Source organism: Aquarana catesbeiana, linkage group LG01 (assembly GCF_042186555.1).
Source record: "Aquarana catesbeiana isolate 2022-GZ linkage group LG01, ASM4218655v1, whole genome shotgun sequence".
Classification (NCBI taxonomy): domain Eukaryota; kingdom Metazoa; phylum Chordata; class Amphibia; order Anura; family Ranidae; genus Aquarana; species Aquarana catesbeiana.
Window position 1 is genome coordinate 838,918,902 of NC_133324.1, and position 15,834 is coordinate 838,934,735.

Genomic DNA, 15,834 nt, shown 5'->3' on the forward strand with positions numbered 1-15,834 from the left:
GTTTTACATCTCAGCAGTCAGTGGGGGAATCCTGCTGACAGCTGAAAGAAATGAACCTGAAGGCATCGGTTTCAGGTACCACAACACTTGCACGAGTACCGATACTCCTGAAAATGCTTAGTATCGTCACCGACACGGATATCGGTGCAATAAAAAACACTCCTTGGACACCTCATGCCCTCTGGATTTTATGAATTACAAGTAAAATGCAGACACAGTGTGGAGGATTTGTGGCAATGTCTTGCGCTGTACATAAAGCAGTATTTGCACTCCGTTATTAGACTGCTCAGTTTAATGTGATCGGTCCACTTCAATGTCAGAAGAAATTCACCCAAAACTCAGCAGAGCAGAACTGGATTTTCAGGACCAGTTTTGAAATGTAATAAAACACACTAGAAACAGGAACACACAAAACATGGCAAACAATGATATGTACATGTGATTAATAAACAGAATATATTCATGTCAGCCCCCGGGGAGTAATAGGACTTTATCCTAGGTTACATTTCCTTCATTTGTTTCCTGCTTGCATGTTCACTTTTATGACTAACCAATAAGTTTGCATCCTACAAAGCTTGAGGAAATGACTCAACTCCAGGAAGACATGAAAGTCTTGTGAACAAAACAAAGCAATTCCAATGCTGCTGGCAGGAATATTCTGGGTGGATAAAAATCAATGATTAAAAAAAAAGCCACCACACACACACACACACACTTTGATTTTTATCAAAGGTATTTTTAATCAAAATTCTTTTGGAGTAAAAAAAAAAAATCTATCTAAAGATAGTTTTCTATTTAAGATACATTAATAATTTATTTTATTCAGCAGGAAATTGAGCTTAGTTATGTAGCATGAGGCTGAATATTCTGCAATATTTACATTTTTGGTAAACTCATTCAATGAATCCAAGCTCTGCAAGCTGAGATAACATGCACTGCATTGATGCATTCACACAATTTCACAGTAACCATGAGATGAAACAAAATTCAGGAATATTCCTTTATCTCATTGTTTTGCAAATCTATGTACACTTCAAACTGTATGATTGAATCAGTTCAGATATCGCTGTTTTATGCCATTTCAGATCCATCATGGCAGCACCTGTTAGCGGGCATCCACTCACCTGCTGCCGCCACATCCCTCACCTTGTTGTGTCACTGCCACATCACCAGCCGTCCCATTAAAGTGAATAGGACTGTCGGTGAGTCAACAGCGGGTCAGAGATGATAGTTGCTCTTTAAAAATGATGATTAAAGCAAGTCGATTTAAATCAAGCCTTTTTACTAGTGATTTAAATCAAATCCACCCTGGTTATTTTACAGTGAAACACCTGCTTTATTGGAGGAGGATGGGGGGGGGGGGGGGGGCAGGAAGGAGGAGATTATATCTCTCAATAATTATATAGAAATGGGCTTAGAACATGTTAACGTGGACCTTCACCAATTTTCACATCATGTTCCCACCAGCCTCCTCCCCCACATTCTTACAATTTTTGCAAAAAAAAAAAAGAAGGGGGGGGGGGGTTTATAAACTGTAACAAACTAATTTTTTGCAGCACTGCTTCCCTAACCACTTCCCTCCTTAGGGCGTGCCAGTATGTCCTTGGATGGGAAGGGTGATATCTCAGCGATGACCAAGTTATCTTTTTTTTTTTTTTTTTTTTTTAAGAGCAGGCAATTCCCTTCAATGTAAAATTAATCCTATACAGCCACGCAATCATATTTACAGGTGGCACCCTCCGACACCGCCTTTACTGGCCTCTACTGTCCAATCAGGGAGCTTGGACATTTTCACTTAAGGGTGTACTCACTTTTGTTGCCAGCGGTTTAGATGGCTGTGTGTTGAGTTATTTTCAGGGGACAGAACATTTTCATTGTAAGGCTCGGTTCACACAAGGGCAACCCGACTTACAGCGCGACTTTGCAAGGCGATTTGGAGGCGACTTCAGCACGACTTTAAGCAACTTAAAACGTGACTTAAAGTTGCCTCCAGGACAGGCGACTTTGGCTGTGGCCAATCACAGAATAATCAGCTCTCTGGGAGGGAGGGGTTTGCCTGGGTAAACTAATTTCTTTTCCTGTAAAGTTGCTTCAATATAGATGGAGATCCAACTTGGAGGCAACTTCCATTGAAATCTATGGGTACAAGTTGCCTAGAAGTCACCTTGAAGTAGTACAGGAACCTTTTCTGAAGTTGGAGCAACTTCAGTAGTGTACATTAAACAGCTCTCATTCACTTCAATGGAATTTCTTATGTCCAGCGACTTGGGGCAACTTGAGGTCTGACAAGACGGATCCCAAGTTGCTATAGTGTGAGCCGGCACTTATACAAGCTGTACACTCACTACTTTACATTGTAGCAAAGTGTCATTTCTTCAGTGTTGTCACATGAAAAGATATAATAAAATATTTACAAAAATGTGAGGGGTGTACTTACTTTTGTGTGATACTGTAAGAGCCATTACCAGCTTGTGAAAGCATCTGATCAAACTAATCTCGGTTTCATCAGATGTTTGGAGGGCAGAGGAGAGATATGAGGTCTAAGAGACCCCAGATCTCTCCATAAAGGGCCCTTTCACACTGGGGCGGTTTGCAGGCGCTATTGTGCTAATAATAGCGCCTGCAAACCGACCCGAAAGTGCCGCTGCTTTGTCTCCAGTGTGAAAGCCCCGAGGGATTTCACACTGGAGTGGTGCGCTAGCAGGACGGGAAAAAAAAGTCCTGCTAGCAGCAACTTCGGAGCGGTGAAGGAGTGGAGTGTATACCGCTCCTTCACCGCTCCTGCCCATTGAAATCAATGGGACAGCGCGGCTATACCGCCGGCAAAGCGCCTCTGCAGTGGCGCTTTGTGGTGGTTTTTAACCCTTTCTCGGCCACTAGCGGGGGGTAAAACCGCCCCGCTAGCGGCTGAATACCGACGGTAAAGCGCCGCTTACAATAGCGGCGCTTTACCGCCGACGCCGCCCCCGCCCCAGTGTGAAAGGGCCCTTAAGAGGACCCGCCAGGGGGGTATGTGCTGGATTCTGCACAGGTCGATCCATTGCATGCACAGGTATGTTGTTGGCCTCTGCCATGTATATGGAAACGGATCTCCTTTCAAGACTGCGGCACCAGGAGCCAATGTGTGAATGGGAGAGGATCGAGTCCTTCATCAGGGACTTGTGTCATGTAAGTGGTTCTAAAACCAAAACAGTTTCTACCTTAAAAAAGAAGTTCACCTTTTCCCCCCCCCCCCTTTTCTACACTCCAGCTCCCCTGTGTACCATTATATTATTAGGGTCGGTTTACACTTGTGCAATGCCAGAGATCGCATGTGATTCACACCGCATTCCTGTGCAATGCGAATTCAGCCATACAAACTGTATGGCTGAATTTTCACGCAGCCGGACCAAAATCGTGCAGAACCTTTTTTTTGTCCGCACCAGAATCAGATTGCATGGGTGTTCACATCCATGTGATCCGATTCCTATTCGAGTTCAGTTTGTACTGCGATCTGCGAACCGATCTGGGGATGTCATTAACTTTGTATTGACACCCGCAGCGGTTCGCAGAGGGCAGTGTGAACCACCGGCAATTCAGGTGTGATGCGGGAACCCGCACTGGATTTGGGATGTGACACAGGAAGGAGTTTATCAGCTGACATCCTTAGCACAAACCCTGCATCATCTGCCCTCCTCCTCCAGCAGATCACAACCCCCCCTTTATGAGCTACACGTTTTTTCTATGCAATCAGTGATTATTATTCTCATTAAATACACAACATTCATTTGGAAGAGTGTGTGGGAGCTGAGCGATCAGACAACAGCCTATGTAGGCATGTCCGAAGTCCGGCCCACATTCTGGTTTAATGAGGCCCCACTGGTAATTTGGATATATACACACACACACACACACACACACACCTTTTGTGGTCCCCAACAAATCCCCAAATGGCACACGGGGATTTGTTGGGGGGGGGGGGGGCATAAAAGATATATACTGTATTTATCGTTCTGGCAGCCTCCTGGGCTGGCATTGGATGACTGTTCTGTCTATCATAGGAGGTGGGACTTTGTATTAAAGAGGCCGCCGAGTAAACAGGATATTCTCCTGTATGTAATCGGCTAGCGTCGTCTTGCCCCCCTCCCTGTCCCCTCGGAGTCTGCAGATAGGCATCGATCAGGCGGCATTCAAAGCAATGGTGAGGCTGCAGGTGGGAACTGAAGAGGCTGCATTGATGAGAACTCCACTGACCTTTATTTTGCTTCACAGTTCTTTATTTAAAATTCAAGTTTTTTCCTGAAACTTCCCTGAAGGTGCACGTTATACGACGATAAATACGGTATATCCAAATAACACGCCCGGGCTTAGACTCTTCACCACACACAGCCACAAAGGCAAGAGAATTATTGTTGAGCAGTGTATTAGTTCATTTGCATTTCATTTTAATGGTTCAAAAAAACGTCAGGAAAAAAAAAGGTCTGCCCTCTCGCATGTTCACTTCATCAAACGTGGCCCTCTTTGAAGAAAGTTTGGACACCCCTGGCCTATGTGGATAGACTTGTAAAACTGGAAACAGAAGTATGTCCTGGGAAGCTCATCATACACTATATAATCTGACTGTACCATCTCCTTTAGATCTACCATCAACTATGAATTGAAAGGGTCTGCTTGATTGGATACAGAGTGATTGGATAGATGGTGTCCCCTCCTATTATATAGTTTTAGTAAATCTAAAACAGACTGTATAGTGTATGGCCACTTTTAAACACCTAGAATGAACTAGTTGCGCTTTAGGTGCCAATAATTATTGTTAACAGCACACCAAACATGGAAGCAAACACACATTTTGCCACGTAAAAAAAACACACACACACACACACACAGAACCAAGTACTATGATGATGGATTCATCAAGAAGTTAAAGTGGATCTTTACTGCATCTGAGCACCACAAACCAGAAACACAATTAAAGTAATTTTTAATATTTAGAGAAAACTCCCCTATCCATCCATGTCTCCATGCTTTATTTGGTTGAGAAATCACTTTCAAAAAACACTCCCTTAGCTTTTCTGTCAGTAGCCATCTTGAGTAAGGGCAAATGATTCATGCAGCATTTACTTCCGGGAATCCATCTGCCCTTAGCTCAGGCATGCATTCAGGAGTGTGTGCTTAGCTGAGAAAACCCCTCCTCCTCTGCTGAAGGCTCGTGGGATGTATGACATCATTTGCCTAGGCAAGAAACCAAGAAATAACTGAAGACGTGCAAAAAAAAAAAAAAAAAAAAAGTTTAAACACAAGTAAATATGATATACTTTCCTATCTATTTACTAATGCTAACAGCATACGAATTAAAAATAATCAATGTTACTGGGAGAGTGAAGTTCCACTTTAACATTTTGTGACTTAGTAACTTTGGTAATCTTACAATAAAATATACATACCCAAGCTACAAATGTTGTGACAATTTCCTCCTTTAATGATATTAATAAAGTACACCAGATGGTGGGAGGAAACACCTGCTCACTAGACAGGCACTCGGAAGACGCTGAATCAGTTACTGAGTCTTGCAATGTTCTCAAGTCTACAAAATCCCTTGGCAGTGCAGTATTCACAGACCGATATCTCCCACACGTCCCAGCCTTAACAGGTACAACTCCGAGACAGCGCAGGGAAGAGCAGGGGCAGGCAGGGAAGCTGGGAATCAGGATAATACTGGACTTTCTGAAATGAAATGTTCCAAGCAATATAGAATTTATAGTACATTTTTGTATACAAAAGAGCAGCACCGAGATCAGTGAGCAGTCTCAGTGGGCCTCATGGTGCATGCTTAGGCCTCATACTAGAGCTGCACGATTCTGGTTAAAATGAGAATCACTATTTTTTTGCTTAGAATAAAGATCACGATTCTCATGGCGTAACATCTTACACATTAAACAAAAATATTTAGGCTAACTTTACTGCTTTTTTTATTTATTGAAGTTTATTTTTCCCCAAAAATTGCGTTTGAAAGACCGCTGCACAAATACAGTGTGACATAAAATATTGCAACAATGACCATTTTATTCTCTAGGGTCTCTGCTCTAAAATATAATATAATATAATTATATATATATATATATATATATAAAATGTTTGGAGGTTCTAAGTAATTTTCTAGCAAAAAAATACTGTTTTTTTAGGAATTATACTTGCCTACAGTAGATGGATGTATGTAGCATCAGTCCAACACTGCATCTATCCCCCGGCGCCTCTACACTGAGAATGGCGGTGTTCGATCACTTGGTTTTCAGAGCTCTGTGAGCAGAGAGCTGCAGACTCTCAGTCATAGCTCTCTGCTCCCTCTTCGCTCACTGGAGCGCTGGGCTGTGGAGGAGGCAGGGCAGCTTAGGCTCTCAGCAGTTTGCCGAGAGGCTGAGCCATGTGTCAGTCCAGGGATCTGGCGGACTGGTAGACTGACAGCAGTGAGTGGACTTCAGCCCATCCTCTTCTGAAAACATGGGTCATGTTCACATCTGCATTTTATGGAAAGGGCTAGGGACCTTTTCCTGGATTTTGGTTCCAAAGACTTCAATGGATCAAAAATTTATTTTGAAAAATGCAAAATGCACCTGGAATGTGCAATGCATTATATTCATTCCCGGCCATGCTGGCCGGGGAAATGGTCAACTAGAACCCGGAAGTGACGTCACGCATTACTTCTGGGTCAACAACTAGAAGGGGAGGAGAGCTGATGTGTGTCCACTCTCCTCCCTTCCCTCTACCTGGCGGCACCCGCTATGCCGGTCCTGGGCCCGCAGATGGGCAAGTGGAGCCCCGAATACATAGCAGAGGGCGCACTCAGGTTGTGGGTAGTATTTGGGGGGCAGCCCAGGTGACAGGACGAAACTTCTGGTCACCATGGTGGCTGGGGTTTGTCAAGCGCTGCCCTAGGAGCAGCTGCAAACACATCCAGTGTGTATGAGGCCTTCGTGATTATAAAGTCTCATTTTGTTTCTTTAAAAATAATAAACATGTCATACTTACCTCTGTGCAGTTGGTTTTGCACAGAGAAGCCCCGATCCTCCTCTTCCCGGGTCCCTCTTCTGTGCTCCTGGCCCCTCCCTCCTGTTGAGTGCCCCCACTCTCCCTTGATTGGCTCACTGACAGCAGTGGGAGCCAATGGCACCGCTGCTGTGTCTCAGCCAATCAGGAGGAGAGTCCCGGATGGCCGAAGAACTCGTGGACATAGCTGGAGAGAGAGGGGAGGCTCAAATATTAGGGAGTGCTGGGGCGGCTGCTGCACACACAATGTTTTTTCATCTTCATGCATAGAATGCATGAAGAAAAAAAACACACACACACACACACACACACACACACACACACACACACACACACCTTCTGGGTTTACAATCACTTTAAACATGAGAAATCTATAAACTAAACAAATAAAAAATAAGGGGATCCAAGGCAAAATATGAACATTAGGGGCTTGCTTACATCAGCCTTGTGCAGTGCAAATATAACAGAAGGCAAGCCAAAAAGCACCATCCCCCTGAAGGCAATTCACACTATTCCAATAAAGTTCTAAAAAAAAAAAAAAAAAAAATAAAAAAAAAATTTGTGAGATTTACTGGGATTGGCACAGTTTACTTCCAGCACACACCAGCGGTCCTGTGATCAGAACAGCTGGATGGTGTGAATGAGCCCTAAGACCCCTTTCACACCGAGCCGCCTAGGGCGTCAGCGGTAAAGTGGCGTTATTTTTAGCGCCGCTTTACCGTCGTTGTAGCAGCGCTATTCGGCCACTATCGGGGTGGTTTTAACCCCCCACTAGCGGCCAAAAAGGGGTTAAATCCACCCGCAAAACGGTGCCGGAGCGGCATTTTGCCGGCGGTATCGCAGCACTGCCCCATTGATTTCAATGGGGAGCAGCGGTGAGTTGACTGCTCCAAAGAAGCTGCTGGCAGGACTTTTTCTGACGCCCTGCCAGCGCACCGCTCCAGTGTGAAAGCCCTCGGGCTTTCACACTGGAGTGAATGGATCCACTTTTTTCAGGCGCTATTTTTAGCGCTGTAGCGCCTGAAAAACGCCCGCAGTTTGAAAGGGGTATAAGACCCCTTTCACACTGGAGCAATTTTGCAGGCGCTATAGCGTTAAAAATAGAGCCTGCAGACTGCCCCAAAACAGCTGCTCCGAGGGCTTTCACACTGGAGTGGTGCATTGGCAGGGCGTCAGAAAAAGTCCTGCCAGCAGCTTCTTTGGAGCAGTCAACTCACCACTCCTCCACTGCTGCTCCCCATTGAAATCAATGGGGCAGTGCTGCCATACCGGCAGCATTTTGTGGGCGGATTTAACCCCTTTTCGGCCGCTAGTGGGGGGTTAAAACCGCCCCGCTATCGGTTGAATAGCGCTGCTAAAATGGCGCTAAAAATAGCGCTGCTTTACCACTGACGCCCAGGGCGGCTCGGTGTGAAAGGGGTCTTAAAGTGAGAAATACTGGAGGTTCTATTCATATCCTGCTTCATGTCAGAGACTCAGGAAAAGCTAACTGACATGACATGACAATCCGGGAACTAACATCTCAGGAATGAGGTGAACAATGGCAGCCTCCATATTTCCTTACTACAAGTTTGCTTTAACAGAGAATGTGGAAGTACAAGAATGATGGAAATTACAACCACAGACTGTCAAATACAAAACATTACAAGCAATGAGATATACCGGACAAAAAATGTGTGCAGTGTTCACAATTCACTAAAGGATATTACTGGGCTTTCTGCAATGAAATGTTCCAACCAATATAGTATTTAGTGCCGTTTCACACTTGTGCAATGTCCGACATCGCATGTGATTCCCATCGCACTGCTGTGCAGATCACATGCGATGTCTTCTGTGCAATGCAAATTCAGCCATACAGATTGTATGGCTGAATTTGCATCGTATTTGGACCAAAGTCATGCAGGACCCTTTTCTTTGTCTGTACCAGAATCGGATCTCATCAAATACAAACATTACAAACAATGAGATACACCAGAGAGAAGCTGTGCGCATAATGTTCTTCTATAGATACAAAATACCCGTATCTTCACTAAAAGTCATCGTCTGGAAAATAGCAAGATCAGTCTATTGCCATGTACTCCCAGTGCTGGAAAACTAGAAGAGCCATAGGGATGACAGGGGGGGGGGATGGGGGGACCACACCACACACACACACACACACACACACACACACACACACACACACACACACACGTTATTACTCGCCATATGCTAGGCTCACACCTGTGCGTTTGCTGCGGCTCGCATTTATGGTGGAAAAACAGCCTATTCACTTGGATAGTAAATACAAAAAAAAAAACAATTCTGTGCGCCATCACCAAAAACTAAAAAAATAATAAAATTATAATATAAAAGAAAATGAATAAATAATAAAAGCACAAATTTTGAGAGGTTGCAGCATACACCAATACGGTGTCCCCACCCCCAAGACAACAATACAAAAAGAAATAAAAGTCCAATCAAAAACTTTATGAACAATCTCCGTGCTTAAGGGTCCTGTCACACGGGCTTTCCGATCAGGTCCATCTGAGTATTTCAGGTGGACCTGATCGTACCTTGCAGTCTCCTCTATGGAACAGCGGATGTCAGCGGACACATGCTACATCCAATCCTGCCTGCAAAATCCAGACGGACGGAAAATAGGACCACCATCCGTCTGGATTTTGCAGGCAGGATTGGATGGTAACATGTGTCCGCTGACATCCGGATTGAATGAGAACAGACAGGTGGTCCGTTTCCATCCAATTTCCCCATAGAGGAGAGCGGGACTTGGTCCTTCTCCGCTCTGCACAGCGGACAGGACCTGTCATCTGCCTGATAAGCGGAGAGATCCCCCGCTGAGCAAGCAGAATCAGCTGCACGGAGGCGCCAGTGTTAAAGAGGCCTTATTATATTCAACTCCGTGCACATTCTTCAGGTGGAGTTTAATATAATTAAGCACGGAGTTCGTTAATGAACTTTAATGGACTTCTTTTAAACTTTTTTTTTTTTTTTTTGTGACGATTTCTATATGCACTTTTACATTAAAAGGAGAAATACAGCCAAAGCTTGTTTGGCTGTACTTCCCCTGTGGAAGACAGTTCGGGATCCACCCACATGCCTGGACTGACACCTGGCTCAGCCCCTCTTCAAACTGCTGAGAGCCTGAGCCAGCCGCTCCCGCCGGAGGGGGAGGGGGGCGCAGAGCAGACAGCGGTGACTGACAGTCACCAGCTCTCTGCTTCCAGAGCTCTGAGAACCAAGCAATCAGCGGTCTTTGATCGCTGGGTTTTCAGAGAAGAGACAGCGAGGAACAGATGCAGCATTGGGTTGATGCTGCATTTACCTAGGCAAGTATGAAAGGAAAAAAAAAAAAGAAATTAACTTCTCTTTCAACTAAAAAGGCAAAAACTTTTTTTATTACAGCTTTGGATAAAGTGGAGTGGGATTAGAACATCTGTCAGGTTTTATTGCTGTCTGTGTCCCCGTTCGGGAGATTCACCCTCTTTATTTGTCCTGTGCACCATTATTACTGAGAGTGAAAGTCCCACATTTTGGGTTGTCTCCAGAAAAGTAATAGAGGAGAAATCTTCTGCTCCTTTTCAGGTGACAAAGTTTTATGAAATTTGTGCAGGCATAGTTCGCAGCGATCCGGACGCATGAAAATCGTGGCAGAATTGCATTGCATTTGGGATGCCATTGAAGGGTAATGGCACCCAAAACACATTGCGCTGTGATTGCAATGCTATTTGGGATTGCAGCGATTTAAACCGCAGGAAGTTGCCAGACACTGCTGGAGATTCCAATATCCACGTAACAAGCTGCCTGTAATCTGAACATCTATCGATTTCTGGGGTACGCAATTAATGGAGTGTGGAATAATGGCCCGTACACACGATCCGAATATCATACGACAGATCACTTTTTTCGCTTAATATTCGCAAGTAGAAATTGAATAGGTAACTAAAGTCACCAAAATTCTCGTACAACAGAAAACATTTTTAAAAAATAAGAAAAATCGGAAGCGACAGCATGTGTTGTAATGTATTTGTATTTTATTTTCAGACGACAACTATACTGACTAAATGAAAATCGTGCGATCTGGTATCGTACAAGGAACATTTTCGTGCTTGTCCGATCGAATAATATCAGATGAACTGTTGTGATCGGCTCTCGAAAGTAGTGTATACACACGATCCGAAAATCGTACGATTCCTCCTTGGACGTCAGTTTTCGTACGATATTCAGATCGTGTGTACAAGCCATAAGGATAAGAAGTCCTGTCTACAAACTGGAGCTTTCTTTGTAAATTTTTCAAACCATCTTTTATCTCACTGCTAGCGTTAGGGTAAGATATTAGTCATTCTGCTTCTGAGTTTTAAGAAAAATTCACTTTTTTTTCTCTCCAAGTGTGGTCCTTCTTCAGGCAGAAAGACGGTCATACTGCATGGTAAACCTATGACCACAGAGAAGCACTGAATGACAGCAGGGCTAGCTAGCCGACGGCATAATCTGTCAACAGACATCCTTTACCATAAAGGGCAAGTGATAGGTTCACTTTGTAATCTCATGTACAATGCAGTCTAGGCATCTCAGTGGTTTTAAAAACACAAAATCGGTGCTTAGTTTAAATGCTACACCTATAGGCCAATGGCAGCTTCCCCACAACAGCCTGGCTGATAAACACAACCTCGCTATGGATCTGGGATGTGTCACTTTGAGTGAGCCGCGGCATTACAGGAACTAACTCTTAAGACCAGCACATGCAAAAAGTCATGTCCTGCAGCCAAATATATCAGATCAGATGGGAAAAGCAAAGTCTGCTATACCTAAAAGACCAAACAGCCATAAAAAAAAAAAAAAAAAAAAAAGGACTGAAATTGGTCACATTCAAAATCAGGTACCCCCCACCCCCCCAACATACCCAATGTGGCACGGGGGGGGGGGTTAGAGGAGACAAGCGGAAGTTCCACTTTTGAGGTCTTTTTTCCCACAAATAGAGATTTCTTTTGGTGGCATTTGATCATCTCTGCGGTTTATATTTTTTGTGCTATAAACAAAAACACAAAAAAATATTTTGTACTTTTTCTGTAATAAATAGCCCCAATTTTTTCAACAAATTATTTTTTCTCAGTTTAGGCCGATATGTATTCTTCTACATATTTGGTTAAAGAAAAAAAAAAAAAAAAGTTTATATTGATTGGTTTGCGCAAAGTTATAGTGTCTACAAAATAGGAGATAGATTTATGGCATTTTTATTTATTTATTTTTTTTTTTTTTTTTACTAGTAATGGCGGTGATCTGCGATTTTTATCGAGACTGCGACATTATGGTGGACACATCAGATACATTTTTGGGTCGATTGACAATTATACAGCGATCGGTGCTATAAAAATGCACTGATTACTGTATAAATCTCACTGGCAGGAAAGGGGTTAATTGTGTGTCCCTAGGTGTGGGGGATGGGAGCGACTATAGGAGCTGAGAGATCGTGGTTCCCAGCTCGTAGGATCTCTCTCTCTCTCTCGATGTGTGCGTTTACAGACACACACACACACACGTCCCTGCTCTGCCTCTTGTGTCCATGATCGCTCGTGGCGGCCGGTCATCGCGACCGCCAGTCACAAGCATCAGCACCCCCGCTGTGCAGTGGGCGCCTGCTATGCCGCTTAAAGGGACCGACGTACAACGGTTCGCGGGATCGTGCCGACCTGCAGCAGTATAAGGACAGCGGCTGGTCAGCAAGATGCAAAATACAGCAATCACATTTCACCGGTCATCAGTAAAAGATAGATGGAGGACGTCTACTGTCACTGAATACTAAACACAATAGTAAGATAAAGTTGTTGGCCAGTACAGGCGGTCCCCGGGATACAAACAAGACAGGGACTGTATGTTTCTTCTTAAGTGGAATTTGTGTAGCAAGTGTAGCTCCAGCCAAAAAAACTATTTTTAAGCTTTTTGGAAAACATAAGGAAGGGTTATCACCCCTGTAACATTTGTTTTGCTGTCTGTGTCCCTGTTCAGAAGATTTCACCTCACTTTCTGTCCCAATGACAATAGGATTTTATAAATTTTGGGTTGTTGTGGAAACAAGGATTGGTGATAAATCAGTGGAGAGGAGCCGACTTTTTCCCATAATAACTCTTACAGGAGAGAATTTCCCTTCCTAGGGGTAGACTTCCTCTCACTTCCTGTTGTCTCCTTCTGTTTGTAAGTCGGATGTTTGTAACTAGGGGACTCCCTGCATTGTGAAAAGTACAGACACTTTTTCCTGGGTAATACTAGAACATTCCTATTTCACTCATAGAGTTAAGCAGGTTACATAATAACTCAATTAACAAACAAAATCCCTAATCCTACCAAAAGACACAATGAGGTGCTCAGTACTACATACAATCTAGAGCAGGGATCACCCAACACTGCCACTGGATACACAGTACTCATCTGAGAGAGGAGATCAACCACCCGCACGATGGACACTTTCCACCACCTGCCTAACTCCTAATAAAAGGAACCACATGCATTACACAGGATTGTAGTACAGTTATGGCACGTCCCTATTCTTCTGATCGGGTCATGTTTGGTGGCAGTACTGCCCACTGAGGGTGAGATGGGGTATAATGTTTGCTTCAGCCAAGTAAAGCATTGTGGCTGCAATATAAGCACTATCCCATCTGCCTGACAGAAGGTGAAGGTGGGTGGTCAGGGGAGCTTTAAAATAGGGCCAAAACAAGTAATTGATTAAATCAACAACTAATCGATTATGAAAATAGTTGTCAACTATTTCCATAATCGATTAGTTGTCCTGCATACAGAATGCATTGTATACATATCAGGAAATACAGTTCAGCACACATACAGCTCAATACAATGTCCATACATGTCAGTAAGTGCCTGAAAACTTGACGTGAATGTCTAAGGAGCAATGCCTCAAGGGACACGTAGTCCTGGGCATGGAGTGAGTGGTTCTAAAGGCAGAATAATTTTTTTTACCTTGGTATAGGGACACTCTATACTATACTTTGCTATTGGGGCACTCTGAAGGAAGTAGGAGCCAGAAGCATCGGTGGGGGACCCCAGAAGAGGAGAGTCAGGGCTGCTCTGTGCAAAACCATTACATAGAGCAGGGAAGTATAACATGTTTGTAGTTTAAAAAAAAAAAAAAAAAAATCAAATTAAAGACTCTGTACAGGAAAGATTAGCATCTAAACCCAGAGAAGGAGGATGCTGATAGACTGGAGGTAATATAAAGCATTACAATTACATTTAAAGTAAACTTTTACCAGTATTGTGCATTATATTTAAAATGATCATATCAGTGAAAAAAAAAAAAAGTCTCAACTTTAGTACTTTAATTGCTTGCCGACCAGCCGCCGCTGTTATACGGTGGCAGGTCAGCTCTCCTGCGTAAATCGCCGTACCTCTACGGCGGCGTGTACTTGCGCCCACTGCGGAAGCGTGCCCGCAGGTTGCCAGCAGACGTCACCTGTTACAGAGGCAGAACGGGGAACTGCCTTTGCAAACAAGGCGATATCCCGTGCTGACAGGTGACATGACAGGGATCTACTGTTCCCAGTGATCTGTCATGTCCCTGGCAGCCCACCCCCCGTGCAAAAAATGATAATGTCATTCATCTATCCCCCATTTTGTAAACGCCATAACTTTTGCGCAAACCAGTCAATATACGCCTATTGCGATTTTTTTTACCAAAAATATGTAATTATTATCGGCCTAAACTGATGAATAAAATTTAAAAAAAAAAAAAGTTTTTTTCTTAAATTGTCGCTCTGTTTGTTTATAGCACAAAAGATAAAAAACTCAGGAGGTGATCAAATGCCACCAAAAGAAAGCTCTATTTGTGGGGAAGAAAAAAAAAAACACATCAATTTTGTTTGGATACAACATCGCACGACTGCGCAATTGTCAGTTAAAGGGACGCATTGCGTATCGCAAAAAAATGGCCTGGTCATTAAGGGGGAAAATTTCCGAGGCTGAAGTGGTTACTATAAAAGATTTCTATCTTCTAGTTAAAATGCCCATATATCCTACTTCATCTGGTGTTTATATAGATCACTGTTTCACGGTATAAATGAACCCCTTATAGTAGCGATTATCTGCTCTTTTAGTACTATAAAAGGGCTAATTTTAGTTTTTTTTAACCCCATTATGACAGGCGATACAAAAAAAAAAAAAAAAGCATGCTGCTGGTACCAAACGTCTTAGGCCTGGGTCACATCTATGCATTTTTTGGTGCTTTTGCAGAAACACACTACCATTCATTTAACATGGTTTCCTATGAGATACATTCACATCTATGCTTTTTTTCAGCCGCTGCATATTTGGAAAGGGTCAAGGACTTTTTTCAACGCAAAACTGTTCTTTTGTTTGCTTTTTTGATTCAATAAACCTCAATGGAAAAGCTGAAGAAAAGCATGTAGTGCATTTTTGCCACGATTTGCGTCTTTTAATCTGCCCAAAAAAAAAAAAAAGCATAAATGAAAAATGCAGCAAAATCGCATGTGCAAAAAAAAAAAAAGCACACGGTAAAAAGCACTGCAGAAATGGATCAAAAGCAAATGGCATAGGTGTGAACCAAGCCTTATGCAGAATGAAAGAGTGTTCTTGAAAATGTAACTTTCCTTTTAACATTCAGTTTTAAATGAATGTAATTTCTGAATGAAAACCACATGCACTGTCTGAAAATTCCTTTCACCAAGAAGTTTTCTATTCTGCTCCTTTAAATTTTCCCTTCACTGTGGTCGAAAACGAATGTCGATTTGACCCCACTAACGATTAGAAAAATCGAACGAACTTTCTTAAAATTAACAT

At 43.2% G+C, this 15,834-nt stretch overlaps 1 protein-coding gene across 6 annotated transcripts in view; it reads right to left on the reverse strand.

The window, feature by feature from the left end:
• The window catches only part of TBC1D1 (TBC1 domain family member 1), a 373,516-nt gene that overhangs the window by 251,853 nt on the left and 105,829 nt on the right, over positions 1-15,834 (reverse strand). The window lies entirely within an intron of this gene.